A 25,938-nucleotide genomic window follows, 5' to 3' on the forward strand; every position below is an offset into this window, starting at 1 on the left:
CTGCTTCGATCCTCCCTATCTCTATCTCTCTGTCCCTTCCCCGCTTGCACACGTGTGCATGCACTCTTTCTCTCTCTCAAAAATAAATAGACATTAAAAAAAATACGTTCATCGTGAGGTTGTATATAGTGAGCGTAAAGTGGTCTAGTACCCCACATATATTAAATGCTTGAGAAGCAATGGCTGCTTAACAAGACAGAATGAGAGGGAATGGCATGGTGAGGGTATGGGGACTGTGTAACATGCTTTTGAATCTATGTATCAGAACCCTACCTCTTCTCCATCCATTCCTTATTTCCCTACTCAGGTTCTGGTCTGGACACCTAGGGAGGGTGGGGGTGAGGGCTCATGTGTCACTTCCTTCCTCCTTTTCTTCTCCTTTCTCCTCTGCCCTTGGCTCAGTCTGCAGGGGTGGGGGGTGGGGGCTCATTCTGCCATGTTCGACTTTGTTCATCTGATCTGTCCTTGTGGGTGTGCTTGCTCTGGGCTGGTGGGCCCTCACCCAGGACTCGGTTTGTGTGCTGGGCTCCCTCAGCGGGTCTGCCTCAAGTGTGGTAGATGGTTCTTCGAGTTCCTGAGAAACAAATGAGCAGTTTAGCTGGGCATTCAAAAGTTTAGCTGGGCTGCTAGAGATAGGATGCCAACTTGAACCTCCACCCAGACGCCGTGGGAAGAAGGAGGGGGGAGCTTCTGTTAAGGAGGTTCTATTTAGATGGAAAGAGATGTGTCCAGGGAAGCCAGGGCGGCTGAAGCTGCATGATGGCCAGGTGTCAGCTGCTCGAAAATGCTCAGAGGGGTAGCCCTCCTGGCATTGTCGGGAACCCGAGGCAGGTCAGCATGCAAATTCAGTTTTCATAGGGTGTCCTTCGGTACTTGAAAAGCCTATTTCGTTCTTCTAGCTCCTTTTTAAGTTAAAAATTGTCTCAAGCAGCCAGATAAGACCCTAGGAATTTGATCAGAGAGACACATCACTGATTTTTGTTACAGATCTTTATGGAAAAAGAGGTCCGAAATGAGTGTGTGGGCCCCCCGAGTTCCTGACCAAAATGAGCTTGCTGCAGAACACAAGACCTATGGCAGATCCGGGCCTCCATTCAGTTGTGACACGTACTGATTTAAGATGTGAAAATGAGTGTTTGGCCAAGCCCAAATCGCCCGTGCCAAGAAAAGCCTATTAGGATGGTGGCTGAAAGACTGAATTGTTAGGAGGTACTTAATGGCCAGGAGGCTCCGCCAGCTGCTGTGGGTAAATGCCCACTTACACATTTGAGTGCCCGTCCCTGTTCCCCTGGGCCAGGGTCTCGTTTGTGCAGGGAGCATGGCTGCTGTTCAAGAGGCCACTTTAAAAGGATGCTTCCTTATCGAGTGGATAGCTTTAGTTTATAAAAGCGACATTAGATGCTCACAAATTTGAAAGGGCAAACACTTGGAAGCTGAGTCTGGGTGGGGAGTCGAGGTAAAATATCAGGGAGTGACACAACTAACTATAAGCAGTCAGCATACAGAGAAGAGACCGTTGAACCAAAGAGTCTTGTGCACCGTAATATCTGTTCAATATCTCTTCCTTCATCCAGGGTGGGCTGCGCGTCTGAATGGCCCAGCCCTTGCTGACGTGTTCGGCAGGACAGTTTATCTCAACAGGTCTCTAATCCTGTAGAGTAGACGGACTTTCCCCAGTCAATGGTAATAGAAAGCCCAAGTAAGAAGAGAGAGAAACCAAGTATGGAAACTGTTTTTGGCGTTCAGGCAGGGAGAGGTCGTTCTGACCCGGAGGGGTCATTGATTTCTCTTCATTCGTTAACTCACATTCTTGTGGGCATGTAAAAATGGAAGCAGGTGAGCATCTGGGGGATACGTGTATGTATCTCTGTCCTTATGTTCCTTGGAAGAAAGTGGGAATCAGACATGAAGCAGAAAATAAGGAAACCGAGATGGACTGGGAACCCATGTAGACATGGGTTTGGAGGTAGGCATTGTAATCCACATTTTACAGATGAGAAAACTGAGGTTCAGGAAGACACTGGCCTTGGATAATGTGTGTAAAATGGCAGAGGTAACCCTTCGAGACCAGAACTGCTCATCTGTGTCTGCGAATTGGGTGGTGGGTGGTGTAGCTCACTTTGTGTCCTGTTCCTTGGTCACTGTCCTGGAGGGGAAGTTTATTTGTTTATTTTTTTGTTCTTTAATGTTTTTTTTTTAATTATTATTATTGAGGGTTTTTTAAAAAAATATAATTTATTGTCAAATTGACTTCCATACAATACCCAGTGCTCATCCCAGCAAGCGCCCTCCTCAATGCCCATCATCCATTTTCCCCTCTCCCCCATCCCCCCATCCCCCCTCAGTTTGTTCTCAGTGTTTAAGAGTCTCTTATGGTTTGTCTCCCTCCCTGTTTGTTTGGTTTTTTTTTTTTTTTTTTTTGGAGGAGAAGTTTAAAGAACTCTAGAACATCTAGCAGAGTGCCAGCTCCTGTGATGTGTTCAGTGCAGGTTTCCTTTGTTCTAGGCACTTCTCAACCTTGGCACCTGTGATAGTTTGGTGGGGATAATTCCTTGCAGTGAGTGCTGTCTGGGGCACTGTGGGATGTTTAGCAGTATCCCTGACCTCCTTCCACTGGATGCCAGTAGCACCTCCGCCCCCGCCAAGTTGTGACAACCAAAAATGTGTCTAGACATTGCTACGTGTCTCTTGAGGGGCACCACCCTCCCCACAGCCCATAGAGAAGGAGTGGGCTATAGGGTCAAGACAAGGAAGTGTTGACTAATGGGCCTGAGGGCTGGTGCTTGCAGTAGGCAAGCCAGGATCCTGCACCCAGTGGGCAGAGGCAATGCCCTTGAAGGAAGCTATTGAAATTGGTGTCCAGAAGTCTGGGGCAGGTGATGTCTGACGTGCTGTCCCAGGAGTGGGTGGGTCTGCTGTCTCCCAGAGGTCTGGGGTGGGATTGGCAGTGAGTAAGACCTGGAGAGGCTGCTGGTCAGACTTCCAGATGTCACTCCCCTGGGCGTGGGTGCCTCCCCCAGCTGACAGCTTGGTTTCTGCCGTGCCCCTCCCTCCTGAGCAGGATGCTGTGAGTCACAGCTGGGATCCCATTGCTGCCTGACCTCTCTCCACCCCACTGTCTCCCGAGGGTGGCATCTGCTCCTGTCTTGATGACTCTGTTTTTAACCTGCTTAATAGGTGTTTTTGTTTTGTTTTGTTTTGTTTTGTTTTGTTTGTTTTATACTGATTGCTAATTTTAGGTCAAAGCTAGGTAATTCCTACTTTTTATTCTCTTTTCATTTCTTTTAGCCCCTGGTTTCTGCCTGGATGGTGTAGCGTGCTGTGTGACAGTTGGGAGCCCACATGCCCTAGTTACTGCTCATAGATCCCTTCTTCCTGGCAGGGGCTTTGAAAGGTAGAAAGTCAGGTGGGGGTGGGGTGGCCCTAGCAGGAGGTGGAAGAGTGTTTTGCCCTGTCTCCCAGCTCCCTGGGGACACGGAGACAGGGCGCTTTCATGGAAGTCAGCTGGGGAAGCTTGCCCGTAGGGGAGGGTGTGAAAGGACCCTGATTTGGGGGATGTTGAAGAAAAGGGAAATGTGTCATCAGGGTGATGGCAGGAAATGAGTCCACTTCTAGCCGTTCAGGTGAAGGTTATAGGACGGCCAGGTACCCACCGTCTGGGGATCTGATAATCTGCCTCAGCTGAGCTGGAGCCACGGAGGAGACCTACCAGCAGCATGTGTCATTTTAGGGAAGAAACACCCTGACCTCTGTCTCCCTCTTTCCTCCCCTCCAACCTCCTGCCAGTGCCTGCTGTTAACCACCTACGGGAAAACACAGTGGTGCCATGTGTGGGGACAGCCTCCAGGCTGGGCAAAGAAGAGTGTAGAACACATTGGGGGTGGGGGGTGGAGATGGAGGCAATGAAGAATAATCAGGAAAGGGACATCCATTGGTGACAATAGTGACCTGGGGCCGGGTTTGTATGTTATTGTTACCCTCTGTTGTGCAGGTGATCAGAATCTCTGCCCTGTCCACATGTGGGACCTTCCTCTCTACTCTGGATGCTGGGTGTATATTCCATTTTGTTCAGGAGGTCATCCTGGGCATCCCACTTCAAAGTGATGACCTCCTCTTGCAAACTTCTGGGGCAATTTCTCTTTGGAACATTCATGTAGCATTTAGATTCCCCACCATTGCTTTGCTCACTACCGTGTGTGTGTGTGTGTGTGTGTGTGTGTGTGTGTGTCTCCCCTGAATTGTAAGCCCTTCGAGACATCATAATTCTTTTGTTCCTAGCATCTTGTAAGAAGGTATTCCAGAAATACCTGTTGTTTGATGATCAGTTCCCTTAACTGGTCATCATCACAGAAGGACGGTAGCCATAGTTCCTGAGTTTCAAATGTGGACAAATAATCATTAATGGGTTCTTTAAGATGCATAGTGTGTTCTCATCCTTGGGATAACCCTGAGAGGTGACAGCCCCCCAAAGGTCCCCATATCACAGTGCTATCTGCAGGGGAGGATGTGGACAGAACAGCTTTGTCTTTTCTATTGCAGTAGAGTGAGGATTTCCCCAAACTCTGCTGGTACTTTTGACCATGTTACATATTCTCAGGGTCATATATATTTAAGAATTTCAAAGTATGGGGGTCGGAGGGGAGTCTAGTGGGAATAAAATGTGGTTGACCCCATTTCAATTACAGATAGCAGAGGCAGTAGGTACCTGGTACTGATCTGTCCCGTGTCACAGCTGGTGTGGTTCTCCGAGAAAGCAGCGCGTGTCTGTGCTGAGTCTGGGAACAGAGCCTCTATGGCACAGCCGTTTGCCCTGGAATATTTGCAGTTTCTAAGTGGAAACTAAGGGACTTGTGTTAAACCTTCTTGCAATCTGCAGTTGCCCTGGCTGTCAGGCAGTTCTGTCAGATCTGCTCTCATTTTTATATAATGCCTGAAAATGGAGGTTTCACAAAGGAAAACGGAAATCTTAATATAGAATCAACTTCTTCCCCAGTAGATTTCAATTGATTCTTAGTACATGTAGAAAGGTGTATCGTGTGTTCTGAAAGGATAGGGTTTAATTATGGTTTAAAATTACTTCTATAGGAAGTGCGTGGAATTATACCCAGAGTGAAGAAACAGTGCCTCCGGTAGAGTCGTGTAAAAGGGTTGATGGGAAAACAGGCATTGGCAGCCGAGCCTCCCCTGCCTGGGGCAAGTGTGGGGACAGTGGGGGCCGGGGCTGTGAAAGCACCTGCTGATTACCCCTGAATTACCCCTGAGCAGATAAGGACAGGGACAGCTGGAGACAGTTTTCAGTGCCTAGCTCTTGTTCCTGGGGTTGCACTCCCTTCTGTGGTAATAAAGAGATCATAGGCCGGAAGACAGGTTCTGGAAAGCCACACGACAAGGGGAAGGTTTTTGAGAGCAGGTATTTTAAAATCAGCCACTGTGGGGTGAGGGAAGAATCAGGACGTTGGTAACAACTGGAATTCAATTTTATAGTTTCTTACTGTCCCACGAAGGTGGTAGGAAGTGTGTTTTTTTTTAATGCTCCTTTTACAGACTGGGGAACCAGAGTTCATGGCAGCAGAGAGCTCAATTTAGTGGTAACTGAACTGTGGGCGTGCGTGCATATGCATATATTATATGCGTGTGTGTGTACAACACAGGTACACATGTATGTGTGTACATGTGCACATGTGCATTAGAGATTTTACTGATATAAAGGATGTATAACACAATTCACAAATACTAAGATGTGTGTAAATTCCATATAGCCGTTTGCATCTCACAGAATGCTCTCCTTGGTTTTTGCTTTGGCTGACCTGTGGTTGACAATATTTTGACAAATGGAGTTGCATTCCTATTTGCTAATTCTTTTCCCAATAAATACATCACCATTAAATCTGACATGCGATCTGCTGTTAGACTCAGCCTCGTACAAATTATATTCATTAAACTGAACCGTTTTTCAACTTCACTGCCAATTGCAGTAGTGGTAACTATCTTTTTTAAGCTTTCGGTGTCATTGTAGGCTTTGGGACATTATTTGATTGTATATTATTTAACAGTGCGTTTAGCAGGCTCTTCCGATACCTGCAAAATGAACAGAACTCTCTCGTGAGCTGGCACAGGCAGGCTGGAACCTTCCCCTGTGCCACTGTTAAGGTCTGAAAAGGCAGGTGCTTGTTTGTCTTACTCAGTCCCAAGGATGGTGCTGAATGTCAGTGACAGACGCAGGAATTGTTGGTAGCATAGGTGTGTGAAGCTTCGAGGCTGGGCTGCCTTCTGGTGGGACGTCAGCCCTCGAGCAGTGTGACGCAGACAGGAAGGGAGAAGACAGCATCTCCTTCTATGTTTTTTACTTCCAGCTTTATTTAAGCTGGTATTTTTCTTCCCCATCTTCTAGGAAAGGGAAGGCTTTTGTGTCAAGCAATGTGGTGACTTCTGAGGTTCCGTTCCGTTACAGGGAACAAGAGAGTCGTATCCCTTTATGTCTTCTGGAATAGGTGACATATTCACATTGGCATGGAAGTCAAAGGGGATGTGCAGGGAGAGGTAGCCTCCTTCTGTCTGTCTTCTAGTCACCAGCAACTCAGCTTCTTGAGATCCATCCAGATAGAGTCTACATGCATTTAAGTCAATAAATGTATAAATATTTTCATATTTTTACTGAAATGCTATTCATCTTGTTTTGCACTTTGTTTTTTTCACCTGGCAACCTATCTCGGAAGTCATCCTGTTACTGTACAAAAAGAAATGCCTCTTGCTGTTCTGGTTGTCTGCCGTAATTTATTTAACTCTCTCCCGATCTAGGTGCTCGTAGGGTTCTTTCCTAACTTTTTTGTTACAAATAATTCTGCAAAGAATTCCTTTGTGTAAAATGTTACAGTTATCCGTAGGATAACTATATTCAACAAAGTGGCAACCCTGCTGTTGCAGCAGGGTTGGGTTCTTGCCACTTTGTTGAGTGTAGTTTCATTAATTTTTAAATATGAATGAGTATAGACTCCTTTTCATGTGTTTAAGAATTTTTTGTGTATGTTGTGAGCTTTCAATTCATAGTTTGCTCGTTTTTCAGTAGCTTTGTAGACCTCTATGTGTGGGGGCTCTTCATATATTACAAATCGTTTCATGTCTATGACATGATTTGTGCATCTTTTTTCTAGGCTATGATTTGTCTTTTGACTTTGTTTCTAGTGTTTTCCGTCCCATGGATAAATTTGTGTATTGTGGTAAAATACACATAAAATAAAATTTTCCATTTTAACCATTTTCAGGTATGCAGGTCATTAAGTGCATTCACATTGGTTGCACAACCATCCCACTAATCCAGCTCCAGAACATTTTCATCAACTCAGACACCTGTTTTTTTTAACATGTCAAATTTATCGAATTTTTTTTTCATTTGTTGCGGGTTTTATGTCACAGTTAGAGAGTCCTTTCCCATGTTGACTTTGTTAATAAATAATCTCTATGGTTTCTTGCAATACGTTTGTGGTATGTTACTTAAATTTAAGTCTATGATCCATCTGGAACTCATTTGAGTATAAAATGTGAGGTATGGTTCCAAATATATTTTTCCCAGAAAGTGAGACCTTTGATTGCCAGTTGGTCATCAAACATGGTATGGGGACAAGCTGGATTCAATTGGTGGGGTCGTGTCTGGCATTTCAGTAGCTATAGGGAAATGGTAAAGAAGCCATTCTGAGCAGTTTATGTGAATGGTGGGGGGACCTCAGAAATCAGCTTGACCTAGATTGAGGAAATCTCATTCTAGGAAAATACAAGCTCCCGGGTATTTATGTTTGCTAACCTCAAATAGAATCCCAGACATGCTCGTCAGTACTTTGTCTGAACTTGCTGAAAGACGGTCTATTTGTATCCCTGCTGACACAGTTGGATGGGATCTGTACAGCCCACAGGACAGAGCTTCCTGTCTCTCAGGCAAGGACGAGCATACTGTGCCCTGCCAGAGGCTGTAAAGGAGGCGAGGAAGGGGGTGGGCGTTGGGGCTGAAATCTAGCTGATGCTCGGGGGCCTCTGACAGGAAGAGGGGCACTTGTTCATGATTCACTCAAAGGCTCCGAATAGGCCAGAGGTGCCCTGACACTAGAACCCAGTTTCCCGAGTCTCTAGATTCACTACCGAGTACCCTTCTGGAGCTATCCTCCCAGGCTCCTTGAGAGGCTCTTCAGAAGTACCCTGCATTCCAGGTGTGCTTGACCCCTGAGCCCCTCACCTTCAGGGTAGCTGGCAGGGCTGGGGCATTGGAACCCCCGGGCTCGTTATCTCAGGCCGCAGGCAGCAGAGACATCATTGCTGTGTGTTCCGTGAGGTGGGGTAGGAAAGGTTGGGAAGCCTTGAACTTGCATCTTTCTCAGAAGCCTGAGGTGAAGCTGGGTTGGGTTCCCTGCCAGAAGCACCCCCTCAAAGAATTCCAGGGGACACCTGTCACCTTCCGTCCACATCCCAAACGGTGTGACTGGTACATCCTGCGGTTTCCCCGGGGTCCCCTTTTATCCCATGGTAGCCTGTGGGTGGCCCTGTGGATGCAGTTGGGGTGGAGGAATATGTCTTCCAGTGTGGGCAGGGAGCTCCAGGACTTACTGCGTCTCTATTTTTCATCGAGCTTAGCTCAAAAATGAGTTGAATTAATGAATGACACAATGTCAAGTTCCAAAAATAAGCAGAGATAGTCGTTTTGTCAGGGCAACTGTGTCCAGGCTGGGGACTTCTGGTCTACCTCCTTTTCTGTGTGTTTTCGTCTCTTCCCTCCAAGAGCTCTCCGAGACGTGTCACTGGGGCTGCTCCCCTGGTTGCCCAGCTGCCTGCCCACTGTGTCTGGTGTCCCTGGAAGCTTCAGTGTTTGAGGAGCTGAGTTCCCTGTCCCTGTTGCTCTCATCAGGGTAAGAGGTCAGTTGTTCTGAAGGACATGACCAGTCATTTGAGCCATAGCTGTACAGAGAGATGGAAGTTTGTTTTGAAATATTGAAGTGCAATTTACCTAGAAACGCTAAATATTTCAATTCTTTGTTGAGTTTTGCTCTTTTTCCTGATGATTCGATGTTTTTTGCCTTTTTCTCCCAGGTATAATTTGCATACAGTGACATTACACTTTTTTTTTAAGTTTATTTATTTATTTTGAGAGAGACAGAGCGCAGGAGCAGGGGAGGGGCAGAGAGGGAGAGAGAGAGATAATCCCAAGCAGACTCTGCACCGTCAGCGTGGAGCCCGAGGCAGGGCTCGAACCCATGAACCACAAGATCACGACTTGAGCCGAAACCAAGAGTCGGATGCTTAACTGACTGAGCCACTCAGGCGCCCCAGGCATCACACTTTTTATCATGCAGTTCTGTGAATTTTAACAAAGGCATGGTGTCCTATGACCTCTAGTGCGGTCAGAATGTACAGCAGTTCCCTTATCTCCCCAAACTCCCTTGTACTCCTGGTAGCTAGCCCCTGCCTCCCCCAGCATCTGGCAATCACTGCTGAGTCTTCTGTTCTCATAGTTTCCTTTTTGAGAATGATATAGGAATGGAGTCCTAGTGTATGTGCCTTTTAAGTCTGGCGAGCGCAATGCATTTGAGATTCATCCATGTTGTTGGGGTATCAGTTCATCCCTTTTTATCATTGAGCAGTATTCCCTTGGATGAATATGCCACAGTTTATCCATTCACCCACGGAAGGGCATTCAGGGTTTTCCAGTATATTTTTAATATTTTGACTATTTCCATCTGTTAGTGGGTGGGAGGCGTTCTAGAGAATCGCTATGGTACTAAGCAAGCATGTTTGGTATCTTTCTTCAGGGCAAAGCTTTTGGGCAACATCCTTCAAGACATCCAGTATAATTGTGCTGAGGGTCCTTTAAGATGACGGTGGTAGTGGTGGTGTCACTGTGCCCGAGTCTGGTTGACACCTCACCAACTCAGCCATCCTTAATTATTCTCTACCGCTCTCTTTTGTGAGTGACAATGCCTTCTTTGATGTTCAGGCCAATTAGAAACGTTATAAAAGCATTTCTCTGCAAACTCAGAACTCAAGCTAAACCATTTCCATATGCTGTTTTCTACTTCAAAGACAGTTGAAGGATAGTTTGACACAATTTCTTCCCTTTAGAACAGGGTCTTAGCAGTGGGGCCAAGGAGGAGGGGATAGAAAGAACCCCCTGAGGACATTCGTCTTGGGCAGCCTCACGACACGGACACCTAAAAGGGTGGAGGACCAAAGATGTTAGTTGTCTGTAATTATTTAGCTGATAGAAACAGAACTCTGTAAACATTCTGTGAGAGCAAAGCCTGCTACAAGGCTGCACATCCCAGTGGGGAGAACTGATGTCTGCACGCTTCACTGATAGGTTGTATCATGTCCAGCGACCCTCTGCCTCCTTAAGCGTTGATCTCCTAGAGGCTGAAAAAAAGTCCCTAGAGTAGTGTTGAGGAAACTTGGATTTTGACCTTGACAGTGTCGTCTTCAGCATTGTGCGTACTTCGGTTTCTCTTTGTTAGGATGAGGGGCTTGGAGAGGATGGGCCTCTTGGGTCTTTGATACTGATCTCACCGCCTCCAACCCAGCATATGGTTGCTCTTTATATCTGCTGGGTCCGTGAATCTAGAAGCAGCAACTTGGAACCTCGGGGATGCTGGGCTGCCGTCACTGGTCACCAAGCGTCAAGGGTGGCCGTGCACTGTGGTGGGCCAGGCCTTAGCTGGCTGAGTCACCCTAGTGGAGTACAGATGCACTTGCTCCTGCTGAGGTGAGATTCTGGGGAAACTTCTCTGATGCTCTCTGAATCCAGGCCTGTAAGGAGGATGATCTCACAAAAGACCCCTCATGTAAACTTTAAAAGCCCTTCATGTAAATGTGCATGCAATACTGTCTTCCATTAGCAAGTCTATCAAAACACAAACCCAATGGTTGTGTTACCAAACACCGAGCTTCCCTTTGAGCTGTTACTGGCTGCATTATGTGGTTATTTCACATCCTTCTTTTCTTGCAAGTGACATTTAAAATACTTCTCCTTTGAAGCACGCATGTTAGGCCGGGAGGAAATCTGAGAATGGAATGGGATCTTTTATCCAAGACCTTACCTGCAAGTGATCATTTGCCAGCCGGAGTACGGAAATCATTAATCCTTCTTTGCTGCTACATTCCTAGTGACTTTGAAATGGGAAGTCACATTTCAGAAGTATGTTGCACTCATACATCCCACATTATTTCATGCACTTAAAGACAGAGATAGTTTGAATTCCGTACATGGTTACATCAAGCCATGTTTGTACGGAATGTACTGGAAGCTCATACTGACGTGCAGCGTAAGACTAGCATCCTTGCTTAAACACTCACCTACGTCAATCAGACTTTTCGAGAACTTCAGCATGCCTAAGCATAACAACGCTTCGTCCATTTGGAAGCTTATTGTTAGAATACACTGTCTGTTCCTTCTTCTCCGTGTGCCCTTCCTGCAGAGAGCTACGCACCAGCCCTCACCTCCTTCAACCTTTGCTCAGATGTCACTTTCGCAGTGAAGCCAAACTTTACTGCCCTCTAAAAATCAGCTCTCACTCCACATCGTACCCCGTTTTCTGCCCCACGTTTCCCTAGCGCTTAGCACTTCTGACATGCTACTAACAGAACCTAACTATCTTGTCTTTATAAAAGTTAAGGGTATTATCTATTTTGGGACTCTTTCATCAGAGATCTTTGTCTGTTTTATGCCAGGCACCTAGAACAGTGCCTCACACACAGTAGTGCTCAGCAGAAAGTGCACACATGCATGAGGGGGTGCATAGCATAGTTTTTGGCTTATTCGTTTGCTTTCATTTCTTGACTGCAAAGGTGGGGGGACGGTTGCATTGGAGGAGACAGAGCTTTAAGCACATGCACTGAAGGCTTCATCCCTTTTCCCGCAAACACAACTGACTGCCTTGAGGTAGTAAAGAAGCCTCTTGCCCGATCGGGCTCAGGCTGGCCCAGGAGAGCCCAGGAAAAGAGTTCCTGGTCACCTGCCCCTCAGTGCAGGTCAGGCTTGCTCTGTGGTGCTGGGATCTGGCCTCCTGCTATAAATCTCCTTCTTGTCACCTCTGTCCCTTTAAATTTAGGTTTTCGTGAGAAATGTTGGTGTGGGGGAGTATCTGGTGGCTCCCTGACTTCATACAACCCTTGCTTCCTCATCTGCAAAGTAAAGATCAGGAGAACTGCCTTAGACATTACATCAGAGAGCAGACATCACTTCTTTTCTAAATTTTTTTTTAATGCTTATTCGTTTTTTTTCATAGAGAGTGTGAGACAGAGTGCGAGACATTTTTTTGATCGAGAGAGACAGAGCAAGAGACAGGCTCCAGGCTCTGGAGTGACAGCACAGAGCCCAACACGGGGCTTGAACTCACAGACCGTGAGATCATGACCTGAGCCGAAGTCGGACGCTTAACCGACTGAGCCACCTGGGTGCCCTGGACATCACTTCTTACTGTAGTGCTGTTCTTTTTTTTTTTTTTTTTTTTTTTAATTTACATCTAAATTAGTTAGCATATAGTGAAACAATGATTTCAGGAGTAGATTCCTTAGTGCCCCTTACCCATTTAGCCCATCCCCCCTCCCACAACCCCTCCAGTAACCCTCCGTTTGTTCTCCTTATTTATCAGTCTCTTCTGTTTTGTCCCCCTCCCTGTTTTTATGTTATTTTTGTTTCCCTTCCCTTATGTTCATCTGTTTTGTCTCTTAAAGTCCTCATATGAGTGAAGTCATGTGATTTTTGTCTTTCTCTGACTGACTACTTTCACTTAGCATAATACCCTCTGGTTCCATCCATGTAGTTGCAAAAGGCAAGATTTCATTCTTTTTGATTGCCGAGTAATACTCCATTGTATATATATATATATATACCGCATTTTCTTTATCCATTCATCCATTGGCTCTTGTGTCTTGATGATTACAGCTTTGTAGTATAGCTTGAAGTCTGGGATTGTGATGCCTCCTGCTTTGGTTTTCTTTTTCAAGATTGCTTTAGCTATTCGGGGCACTGCAGTGCTGTTCTTAATTTTGAAGCTCTTCCCCTCCCTTCCACTACTGTCTGCTATTTAGAATTAAAAAGCACCAATTTTGCCCCCTTCCCTTTTTTCCCAACAAGAACCTATATGGTTTTTCTCATGTTCTGTTGTTGTTATTACATTGACCACAACTTACACCATAGTGACATAGCATGTTCCAGAATGTGAGAAGTAAGCTGAACTCGGAGGCTGTCACTTTCAGGCAGTGTCGGAAGTCCAGAGCAAGCAGCAGAGAGCTCTTGTAACTCTTGACATAAGCCCAGAGACACTGTGTTTCCAGTCCGGGTTGTATCCTCAGTTCCTGCTTTCAGTCCTCCCTGGAAGGTAGCTTGATTTTAAATGTGCACATTCACTTCAAGTGTGTACCATTTATATGAAGCATATTAACAACCTCTGGCCCTCTGAGAGTCAAACACTGTCTGCTTTTCTGGGCCCATTTTGAAATTGGAAGAGAGAGTCTGTATTCAGCTGCATACACTCCATTTCAGCTTTAATAATTAATGGATGAAAAGTTCTTTCATCCACGGCACTTCTTTGAAAATTCCAGAATAGTTCTCCTCTGTCCGAGGCATAGTAATTTGGCTCTTTAAAAAGATAAACATGCTATTTAATTTTTAAACCGATCTTCATATGCATCTTGCCGGCTTGGGACAGACTGATTGAACTGGTTTCCCTTTATGTCAGCTGGTTCTGGGTGGAACCCCGTGAAGAGGGTGTGCAGAGGGAAACCTTCTTGTGGCAGGTGGGAGCAGACATCCAGGGAAATCCCCAAGGGACCCTTTTAAAGGTCAACCTCCCTGGAACAAAGTAGTCATGGGGGCCAGACCAGTGACCTCTTCACATTCATGTAGGTCTCCCCTTCAAAGGAGGTTTTTAAGTAATTTCCTTTCCCAGGGGGCCCAGAGCAGCTGTGAGCCACGGATTAGCATCAGGCCTTTTAAAAATACAGAGTAATGAATGTGAGAAATTGCTTATCTTTTGGAAAGTAAAGTAGAGTCATGGATATGTTTGAAAGCATCTATCTATCCATCCCTCCCTCCCTCGCTCCCTCCCTCCCACTCTCTCAAAGACAAAAAAGAGAGAGAGGGAGGGAAGAGACCAGCAATGGAGGAAGAGAGACAGAGGGGGAGGAGGTGCATTCATGGGAAGAGTGGGGGTGGGGAGGAAAGAAAGAGAGACTTTGGCAAAAACATAATTTAGGGGAACAAATGGTCTGATTTTCTCCCATTGTATGCTGTGGGTGAGGTTCAGTGTGCTTTTCATTTTTACACCATGACGGATCTGGGCTGGATTGCGAGCACCCCTCTTGTGCATGGTCCCCTCCGAGTGGAAGACAGTGCCCCTCAGCCCACTGCCAGTAGCTGGCTGGTTTTCATTACCGGTGCCTATGTTGCTCTTGTTAATATTATATCAATCCCATTCATATTGTAATGTAACAGTTGTCATTTCGGTAACACTCACCCCCCCCCCCCCCCCCCCCCCCGATATAAATGCGAAAATGCTAGCTGATGAAAGAATGTTTATTGAATATACATAGCCAGGCATCTGTAATATCTGATGCTTTAAGAGAAAAAAAAATCTCATGTCTCCTTTACTACCCTCTTTACTACTTTCTTTTCTTCTAACATGTGATGAAGATTTTCAAACATACAGAGAAGTTGATAGTTGAGAAGAACTTTTCAGTGAACACCCATATACCCACCACCTACATTCTGCAATCATTAACATTTGCTTTATTTTATCTGTAACATATCTATCCATCATTCCACCTCATTTTTGATGCATTTCAAAATCAGTTGCAGATGCTACTACATGAACTATGGGTTACTTTTATTTTTTATCCTATTTTTTTAAATGTGTGGTTTTTAAAAAATATTTTATTTATTTTTGATAGAGAGAGATAGAGCACAAGTTGGGGAGGAGGGGCAGAGAGAGAAGGAGACACAGAATCTGAAGCAGGCTCCAGACTGTCAGCACAGAGCCTGATGCAGGGCTCGAACTCACAAACTGCAAGATCATGACCTGAGCTGAAGTCAGAGGCTTTACCGACTGAGCCACACAGGTGCCCCTAAATGTGTTTTTTTTTTAATGTTTATGTATTTATTTTTGAGAGAGACAGAGCACAAGCAGGGGAGGGGTAGAGAGAGAGGGAGACACAGAATCCAAAGCAGGCTCCAGGCTCTGAGCTGTCAGCACAGAGCAGGATGTGGGGCTTGAACCCATGAACCATGAGAGATCATGACCTGAGCCGAGGTCAGATGCTTAACCTACTGAACCATCTAGGTGCCTACCTTTTTTTTTTTTTTTTTTTTTAGTGTATCTCTTTAAAAAAATGTTTATTTATTTATTTGTTTTTAATTTTTCACGTCTATTCATTTTTGAGAGACAGAGGGAGACAGGGCATGAGCTGGGGAGGGGCAGAGAGAGAGGGAGACACAAAGTCTGAAGCAGGCTCCAGGCACCGAGCTGTCAGCACAGAGCCCAACACAGGGTTTGAACTCATGATCTGTGAGATCATGATCTGAGCCGAAGTCAGACACTTAATTGACTGAGCCACCCAGGCACCCCGATTTATTTATTTTTGAGAGAGAGAGAGCACGAGCACAAGCGGGGAGGGGCAGAGAGATAGGGAGTATGGGTTACTTTTATTTCCACTGTTGATTAGGCATAGCCCAAAGGGTGTGGAATATTTGTACTCCCTGAATGGAATAAAAGGGAAGTGTTAAAAAGAAGTTGGTAGAAAAAAAAAAAACACCCAAAACCAAGAATAAGATACAAGTAATTAAAAAATATACATGTGTGTGCATATGTATCTGCACACAGGCATTGTAAAATTTTGTATCTGTATGTGTATATGTATACATCTATGTGTATGTTTGTATATGGGTGTGTGTGTGTGTGTCTTTATATCAAATAAAGGAAGAAAATTGTCCATAAAGTAATGGAGCCTTTGGGATGCAGAGTGAGAGGCAGCTGCCGGGAGAAAACTGCACCAGGCAGTGATCGGATACCAGGGCAGTGTTGTGAAATTAAAGATGCCACAGTCACGTCCGTGTGCAACCCCGTTTCTGGCCAGGCTATGTGGCTTCACCAGTACAGCCTTGACTCTCTTGCCCTTTGCTGGTAAATCCTCACGGGAAGCTTGAGCTCAGGACAGTTGTGCTGTGGCTCCCTGAACCTGTTTGACTCCCCTGCAGGGGAGTGTCCAAGGAAGGAGGGGGAAAGGGCAGGAAAAGTGGCCAATGTGTGAGGGTGAGAGAGCCCATCCCTAGGAACAATGTTTGAAATGCATTAGGCAACCTGTTACCAAAGGGGCCAGGGAAGAACCTTTGCTTATCAGTCCTTTTATGACAGGAACACTTTCTCCTTCGTTGACCCATTGCGTTCATTCAGTTTCTCCCAGCTGTGCTAAGCTAAGGCTTGTTTCAATGCACACTTGCCTAGTACTTTACAAGTTTTAAAGCATTTTTCATGGGTAGTATTGGCCTTCACTAAGATCCCATGGGCGTTGTGATCTCAATTTCTTAAGAGAATTTTTTTTTTTTAATTTTGCAAACTGCTTGGAATTTTGGGGCGAAAAATAAGTAATAAACACCAGGTCCTGTTCATCAGTAAATGTGCTCTCTCCTGTATGTCACATGTAGCCAAAATGCGGATTGCTTGTTTTGGTACTTGTTTTTGTTTTTGTTTTGTTTTAATGATGCTGCTCTGCCGGTTTGGCTTGGAAGTTTTAAAATAGGCGGTTTTTGCTGCATTTCCTCCCCCTAGTCCCCCACCCCGAGTTCTTGCTCCTGAGGGCAAAGGTGCCATGTTGGCAGATTTAAAGATCACATTGGTTTTATTCAGCCAATTCACCAATCGGGCAGCATTCCATCTAGCAATAGAAAGGCGCTCTGCTGAGCTTAGAGAAGGAAAGGTTTTTAAAGAGGACAGGGAGTGGAAATAAGACATTATTAGCAAAGAACGCATTGTTTCGGGCAAGGAGTATAGAAGGGGTCTATCAGGTAGAGGAATTTAGTGGTGCTGACCAGGTAATTCTGCGTGGACTGGTTAAAGATTACGTTCCTGAGGGGCTGAACCTGCAGTTAGGTTAGGTTTGAAGTCTTGGTTTGCCGATGTGGGGCTTGGCACAAGTGACTCCATTTTGGGCTTGCTGTCTCCCTTTTAACAGACATTTCACTGGATTTTCCAAGGCCCTTAATCAGCACTGATCCCCATGCAGATACTCGGTAAATGTTTACTTTCCAGTGAGTTTATTTTGAGTTATTGGTAGGATGCCTTAGCTTTGATTCCATTTCTGACCCAAGGATCAGCAAAAACGATTTCAGGCAAATTCCGTGTTCTTATCAGCAGGCACTGCTGTGGACAAGTGAAATACTTTCCTGTTGGGTACCCTTATTTTAAAAGTGTGTTGTGTTCTTTCTTGATTTATTTTCTATGATTGATTCAATTTTTGCAAATGTATTAATATGAAAGAAAGCTTTTTAGAAGGCAGGCTATTTGGAAGATTAAAGAATAAGTAAAAATACTTGCCGATTTCAAACTATAATATAAGGCTATCATAATCACAACTGGTGCTGTATGGTGCTGGCATAAAAACAGAGACACGAATCGGAGCACCTGGGTGGGTCAGTTGGTTGAGCATCTGACCTCAGCTCGGGTCATGATCTCACCATTCGTGAGTTTGAGTCCCACATTGGGCTCTGTGCTGACAGCTCAGAGCCTGGAGTCTATTTGGATTCTGTGTCTCCCTCTTTCTCTGCCCCTCCCCCTCTCATGCTCTGTCTCTTGCTCAAAAATAAATCAACATTAAAAAAAAATTAAAAAAAAAAAAAACCCAGATACCCAAATCAGTGGAACAGCATAAGCCCTCACATTTATGGTCAATTTTCAACAAATGAGACAAAGGACAGTCTCTTCAATAAATGGTGCTGGGACAACTGGACAGCCACATGCAAAAGAATGAAACTATACCACTGTCTTATACCATGCATGAAAATGAACTCAAAATGAATTAAAGATTTGGATGTAAGACTTGAGACCTAACACACCCAGAAGAAAACATGGGTAGTAAGCATCTTGACATTGGTCTTGGCAGTGATTTTTTGTTTTAATTTGACACCAAAAGCAAAAATAAATAAGTGACTGTATCAAACTAAAAAGAAAAGGCAATCTAAGGAATGAGAGGAAATATTTGCAAGTCATATATCCAATGCCCAAAATATACAAAGAACTCCTATAACTCAGTAGCAAAAAACAATCCAATTAAAAAATGGGCAGAGGAACTGAATAGACATTTTTGTAGAGAAGACCTCCAGATGGCCAACAGATACTCGAAACAGTGCCCAACATCACTCATCATCAGGAAAATTCAAATCCAAAGCACCATGAGATACCACCTCACACCTATTAGAATGACTGTTATCCAAAAGACAAGAAATAACAAGTGTTGGCAAGGATGTGGAGAAAAAGGAACCCTTGTGCACTATTGGTGGGAATGTCAATTGGTGTCACCACTAGAAAACAGTATGGAGGTTCCTCAAATAATTAAAAATAGGACTACCCTAGAATCCAGCACTCCCACTTCTGGGTATGTATCCAAAGGAAACGAAAATAGGAAATCAGAGAGAGATATGCACCATTGTTATTATTTTTGTTTATTGCAGCGTTACTCACGATAGCAAAGGTATGAAGAAGTGGTATACCTAGTTGACCCTTGAGCAGTGCAGTGATTAGGGACACTGACCTCTCTTGCAGTCAGAAATCCCCATATACCTTTTGGCTCTCCCAAAACTTAACTATTTTTAAACATTTTTATTTTATTATTATTTTTTTTGAAAGAGAGAACAAGTAAGTGGGGGCAGAGGAGCAGAGGGAAAAGGAGAGAGAGAACATTAATAATATTATTAATAATAAGTAGACTCCATGACCCGCGTGGAACCCAATGTGGGCCTTGCTGTCACAACCATGAGCCAAAATCAAGAGTTAAACGCTAAACCTACTGAGCCACCCAGGCGCCCTGAAACGTAACTCTTAATAGCCTACTGTTGGTCTTACTGACATGAATGGTTGATGAACACATATTTTGTATGCTGTATGTGTTATACAGTATTTTTAAAAAAATTTTTTAACATTTATTATTGAGAGACAGAGAGACACAGAGACACAGAGCATGAGCAGGGGAGGGGTAGAGAGAGGGGGAGACACAGAATCTGAAGCAGCCTCCAGGCTCTGAGCTGTCAGCACAGAGCCCGACACGGGGCTCGAACTCACAAACTGTGAGATCATGACCTGAGCCAAAGTTGGTCACCTAACCAACTGAGCCACCCAGGCGCCCCTATACAGTATATTCTTAAAATAAGCTAGAGAAAAGAAAATGTTAAAATCATAAGGAAGAAAAAATATATTTACAGTACTGAACTGTTATTTACTGGGAAAAAAAATCCTTATCTAAGTGGACCACACAGTTCAAACCTGTATTGTTTACATATTTGAATGAATATTGTGTGTGTGTGTGTGTGTGTGTGTGTGTGTGTGTGTGTATATGAATAGATATTACTCAGCCATGAGAAAGAAGGAAATCTTGACATTTGTAACAACATGGATGAACCTTGAGGTCATTATGCTGAATGAAATAAACCAGACACAGAAAGACAGACCTGTATGGTATTGCTTAAATGCAGAATCTAAGAAAAAAAAGTTAAACTCATAGAAAGAGTAGAAAAGTGGCTGCCAAGGGCTGGGGTTTAGGGAGATAAACCAGACACAAAAAGACATACCTGTGTGGTATTGCTTAAATGCAGAATATAACAAAAAAAAGTTAAACTCATAGAGAGAGTAGAAAAGTGGCTGCCAAGGGCTGGGGTTTAGGGAAATAGGGAGAGGTTGGTAAAAAGGTACAAACTTTAAGCTATCAGATGAGTAAGGTCTGAGGATCTAATGTATATCATGGTGACTATAGTTGATAACACTGTATTGTGTAATTGACATTTGGTAAGAGAGTAGAAGTTAAATGTTTTCACATACACACGAACAAGAAAAACAAAAACCAAACAAACCCTGTTCATCAGTTCTTAGCTTCTGGAAACCACATGATGTAAATGGATAAACAGATGACCCAGAGACCATGCCATTTTTTTTTGTGTTCTCTGTGTGTGTTTCCACCCACAGGCAAATCCTGCTGTGGGCTTGGCTTCTTATAATGGCCCCTGTTCTGTGGTCACCAGGGCATATGAACTGCATTTCCATTAACCCCCCTTTCCCGGGCTTACTTGACCCTGCATTATTGTTCCCACAGCAGCGTCACGCAGAAAACCAGCATGGAGATGCTTGTGCATGTGCTCTATCACCAGTGTTCTTAAGATTTAGTGTAGTTTTCGATTTTAGTATTTTACATGAAATGGATCTGTTTTTCATACTGAGTTACATGAAAATTGTAAGCCATACTAAGTTTTGAGTGTGGCTAAAAAAAACCCCATATCTTTGAAATTTATATGGGATCGGCATTTTATATTATAAATTATAGGCACTCAGAATAACTCACAGGGTTCAGTTGCTCCTAACTTGAAGTTCTCCTTTGATGTCAAATATATAATATTCTTTTAATACAACACTGTCTATAAATATGATTTCCCCCCTCTGGGAAAAGTTGTTACATTCTGTTCTAGTATATTTTAATATGTAGTCTGTTAGAGTTTTATTTCTCTTTGTATCATAGGAATATAATTCTAGGTATCTTAGAGTATATCCAGATCCATAAACTTTCTTCACCAATTCTTTACAAAATTATTAGGTAAAATACATGTTTTTTTTTTTAATTTTAATGTTTATTTTATTATTTTTTTAAATCTTTACTTATTTTTGAGAGAGAGACAGAGACAGAGACAGAATGTGAGCAGGGGAGGGGCAGAGAGAGAGGGAGACAGAGAATCTGAAACAGGCTCCAGGCTCTGAGCTGTCAGCACAGAGTTGGAGGCGGGTCTCAAACCCCCGAACCTTGAGATCATGACCCGAGCCAAAGTTGGGTGCTCAACCAACTGAGCTGCCCAGCCACCATTTAAAAAAAAATTTGTGTGTGTGTGTGTTTTAAGCTTAGTTGAAGTATAATTGACAAAATTATAAAATATTTAAAGTGTACCCTGTGATGATTTGTTACACATATACACTGTGAAAGGATTTCTCCCATCTAGTTAATTCCATTCATCACTACACACACACACACACACACACACACACACACACACACACATTTCTTTTATTATTTTTGTGAGACCATATAGGTTCTACTCTTAGAGAAAGTGAATTATACAGTACACTGTCACTGACCATAGTCACCACATGGGTTTTAACTTACCTTCCTTATTGTCCTTCTAGGTTAGGTTACTGCTCAGATCAATCCCCAGGTGCTCTGGGAGGTTGGGAATAACAGCAGTATGGTGTCACCAAAGTGACCCCGATGGCACAGACACTAGTGTGGAGAAGGCTGCAAGGCTCACTGGATTTTAAGTCAACAAACCCGTTTTGGTTTGTTCTGGGAACCACAGCGTGCAGAGAGCTCAGGCTTTCGGTTCTCCAGCAAAGGTGTTATTGAGAGTAGTCTCAGTGATGTAAATCGGAGCACATGCCTACAAGTAAAGTTGTTTTTAAGGCACCCACCATGTGGAATGAGAATGTGACCCAAAGATTGTTTAATAATACAGAGTCTTTTCTCCAGAGAAATGCTAAATAATTAAAGCTTTTGTATGTCTGTACTGATTTTGAAAACCAGGAGCGTAAGATTTTGACAGCTTAATTAGTTTAAAGAAACCCTGCAGGACATGTGGGAGTTGTAAAAACATAATCAATACCTGATTTTTCCTATCACTCTACCTTCCTGTCGCTCCCTGTTTGCGTTAGGTTTGGATGAAATTAATATTATGCTATATTCAGCTCATTTTGCAAATTACTGCATTTATAGCTATGCTTTGTGAGCCATTTGGCTTTAGGGCAAATGATATCCTCTTTGTGAATGTTTTATTCTTATTTAAATTCTGCATTGTATTGAATAGGCACAATAACAATAGATTTATTCAAAATTCAAGGCTAGGAAGGAATTTTCATTAACCTGATCATTTTATATTTTTGTAAGGCAATAGCAGTGTTAGCTTTATTATCTGGACAATATGGTTGTTTTAAATTAATTTTTACTTTGGAAAACTTAATATTGGAGAAATGAGGTTTTAAAATGTTTTGGAAGCCCTCTTTAAGTGGTACATCATTGCCCTGTGTTAGCTCACTCCTCTTGGCAGGCTTGGTGCCCAGGGAATGCTTTCGGGTCTGCTATTGTGTATGTTTGTGCGTGTATTGTATGTGATGTATATGGGATGTGTGTGTCGTGCATTGTGTGTAGCATGTGGTGTGCAAGGGGTGTGCACCTGCCGTGTGCAATGTGGTGTGTGTTGAATAGGTGATGTGCAGCATACGTGTGTTGTGTGTATGCAGAGTAGGTGATCTGTATGGTGTGTGCTTGTGTGTATGGAGAATGTGGTGTATATGTCGATGTGGTATGTGTATTCATGTGGAATTTGTCATGCATGATGTGTGCATGTCTATGTGGAACGCGGTGTGTGTGCATGTGGAGTGTGGGAGCGTGTGGATGTGTCTGTAGTATGTGATGTAAATGGGGCGTGTATGTTTGCGTGTGTTCAGAAGGAGCAGTGGAAGCAGCCACAAAAGAGGCATTTCTCACTCTCTGCTCTTAATGGAGGTTTTCTGGAAGCAGCAGATGGTATGAAATGTGCAGCTGTAAAGTTAGAAGAAAATCTTCACGGGGACCAGATTGGTTCTGAGGCCGAGGAAGGGGTATCCTCATAAAATCAACGCCCGAAAACTATAAAATCAGCTAGGAGAGCCCAGGGGCCACCCAGGGGGTTGAGAGGAGCTGAAATGTGTGCTCGTTCACAAAACTAGTGGCTGCCAGCTTTCATCCACGATCCCACGGGAATTACAGTTGTTTTACTGCTCCAGGACGCTTTGTAATTCAGCAGATGGCTTGAGGAATTCAGTGTCTTCCCGGTTTTTACTTTAAGGTCAAAGGGATTCTAATTAAAGCTAAAGCTACAGTCTCAATGCCATTGTTTAAATGAATTCACCAGGACTATTGTGGAATTTTTTTAGAGGCAATTTAAGATGTTAATTGCCCACGGAAGTATGGTGTGCTAATAATTGAGTCAAATAATGACACTGAAGAATGATTTAGGGATCTGCCTTCTCGGAGTACATGTTTTTTAAAGGAAGGGTTTTTTCCCCCCTCATTATAAAAGTAATTCATGCTCACTGAAGAGAGAGAGAGAGAGAGAGAGAGAGAGAGAGGAAGAAAGAAAGAACAAGAAAGAACAAGAAAGAAAAGGAAGGAAGGGAGGGAGGGGGGAGGGGGAGGGGGAGGGCAGGAGAAAGAGGGCGCCTGGGTGGCTCGGTTGGTCTGTCTCTTGATTTCTGCTCAAGTCATGATCTCATGAGGCCCGAATTGGTCTCTGTTATGGCAGACTGTCTATGACAGTGCGGAGCCTGCTTGGGATTCTTGCTCTCCCAATCTCTCTGCCCCGCCCCCTCTATCTCTCTTTTTAAAAATAAATAAATAAACCTGAAAGGAAAGGAGGAAGCAAGGAAAGAAGGGAGGAAGGAAGGCAGGAAGGAAATCCCACCACTCAAAAGAATCACTGTAAATATCAGTTTCCCAATCGTGTATGTAGATGTCTGAATATGTGTGGCTGGGTGGGTGGGGGTGCGCATGGTGGTTTAATTGGCAGATCTGGGGTTCATGTTATATGTATAAAGACTAATATGTTTTCATTCACTTTAAGATTATATTATTTTCTCAGTTTAAAGGGCCTTTATCTGAAGTCCGCAGTGAAAGCCTCGATATGTCACATGTCTCAGAGACCTGCGTTAGAACAAAAATTTGAGCAACATGCTTTTTAAAACACTGAAATGAGAAAGACCCAGTATTGAGCAAGAGTGACTTTTTTGCCCAGCTGTTTTCTTGCTGGCTGGTTCTATAGGAGTTGCCCACATAACTAAAAAGAAATTGCGAGAGATTAAAAAAACCAGAAACCTCCATCTGGTTAATTAAAAATTTAACATTATCTGTAGTATTAAAAACTTAAATCACAAAACAACAAATTATAAACTGTTGGCTTTGTTTTTTCTTTTTTTTAAATTTTAACTCATCTTTTAAAATTAGGTGTTTTTTAAAAAATTTTTTTTAACATTTACTCATTTTTTCGGAGTGAGAGAGACAGAGCCTGAACAAGGGAGGGGCAGAGAGAGAGGGAGACACAGAATCCGAAACAGGCTCCAGGCTCTGAGCTGTCAGCACAGAGCCCAACATGGGACTCAAACTCACGGACTGCGAGATCACCACCTGAGCTGAAGTGGGATGCCCAACTGACTGAGCCACCCAGGCGCCCCTAAAATTAGGTGTTTTTGAGTCTTTAGCTGTGACAGATCTTTGTACTTGTTAGATAATGCATTTGGACTCTGAGGAAGGAGTAAAACCAGAATTGGATTGTATATATACTTGGAGGCCTTTTATGGGGCCTCTGTGCATGTTAGCTTAAATTAAGTCTTCTAAAAGTGATGAGGCTTATATTAGGATGGTTACTGACATTTAAGATACATAGATTATACATAGATTTAAGATGTATGGATACATAGTTTCCACTGTATAGATTATGTGTGCTAGTGAAAGCTAAGTATTCTGGACTGCTGTTAAATCAGTTTAACGAGGATGGTAGCTGATGATAGGAGATTTAGTGAGACTTCAGTATATAATTCTGTTATTACACACATTATACCCAAATGTAGTTACTCACTTACCTGGCTTTCCCGTTGGTTAACGCTCTGAGGGGAACCTGTGTCTTAGTCATTTTTTAATCTCTAGGGCTAACATGTACTTGAGATATCAGTAATTGTTGAATTAACGAAAGGCCTTCTCATTGAGCTATCCTCTCTTTAGCCAAATTCTTTTGGACTATGATGAAGATACCACAAAAATCTGTTTTCATTTTCCATACCAACCTAAACCTTATACAGAAATGAGAGTAATTTGAAAGACTTCCCAGGAGCACTCTCATACTTTACCGTATTTTAATTAAAACACTCCAGATTTTCAAAAAGTAATAATATGTATCATGTATAAATTATCCAAAACGTTTTTAGAAAAGACAACGTCAAGAAGTTCAAATAGAACCTCCCTTTCTTAAATGCTAAATATTGGTAACTGTTTTGATTCCTGGATCAGCAGTTTCTGGTGAGTGTATCTATCCTACATCCAGCTCAAGCATAAAGGGATCTTCCAGCACTTAAAGAATGATGGAGAAAGACCTTATAAGGCATCAGAGTAGACTGCTTCCCACTAGAGGAAACATAGGACTTTCAGAAAAGTTCCTCAAAACACTCCAGTTAACCACTGAAGAAAAGCAGAAGAGGAAATGTGAGATTTATTTTCAAATTGAAAGGAGAAGTGGGAAGAGTTAGAACCTCTCCAGGATACACTTTTGTGAACTACTATATATTTTTAAATACATATTTGGAGTGGGGGAGGGGCAGAGAAAGAGGGAGGAAAAAAATCCCAAGAGAGAGGGAGCGAGAATCCAATCCGCTGTCAGTGTGGAGCCCCACACAGGGCTTGATCTCATGAACCGTGAGATCGTGACCTGAGCAGAAGTGAAGAGTCAGATATTCAACGGACTGAGCCACCCAGGCGCCCCTCGTGAACTACTATTTACATATTACTAGTCAGTAGATGTTAGTATAATCTGTGTGACCATTGCTGGTACTAAGGCGATTGGCTGCTTTTTCTCTTATGTATCCATCACATACCCGTGCAGTCCCAACCTGTTTATGTTTTTCCTGTTTGTTACAATTA

General features: G+C 43.5%; 1 protein-coding gene across 6 annotated transcripts in view; it reads left to right on the forward strand.

Moving 5' to 3' along the window:
- The window catches only part of DAPK1 (death associated protein kinase 1), a 188,752-nt gene that overhangs the window by 12,167 nt on the left and 150,647 nt on the right, over positions 1 to 25,938 (forward strand). The gene's annotated exons all lie outside the window — the stretch shown is intronic.

The sequence above is a fragment of the Panthera leo genome, chromosome D4 (genome assembly GCF_018350215.1).
Source record: "Panthera leo isolate Ple1 chromosome D4, P.leo_Ple1_pat1.1, whole genome shotgun sequence".
NCBI classification, from domain to species: Eukaryota; Metazoa; Chordata; class Mammalia; order Carnivora; family Felidae; genus Panthera; species Panthera leo.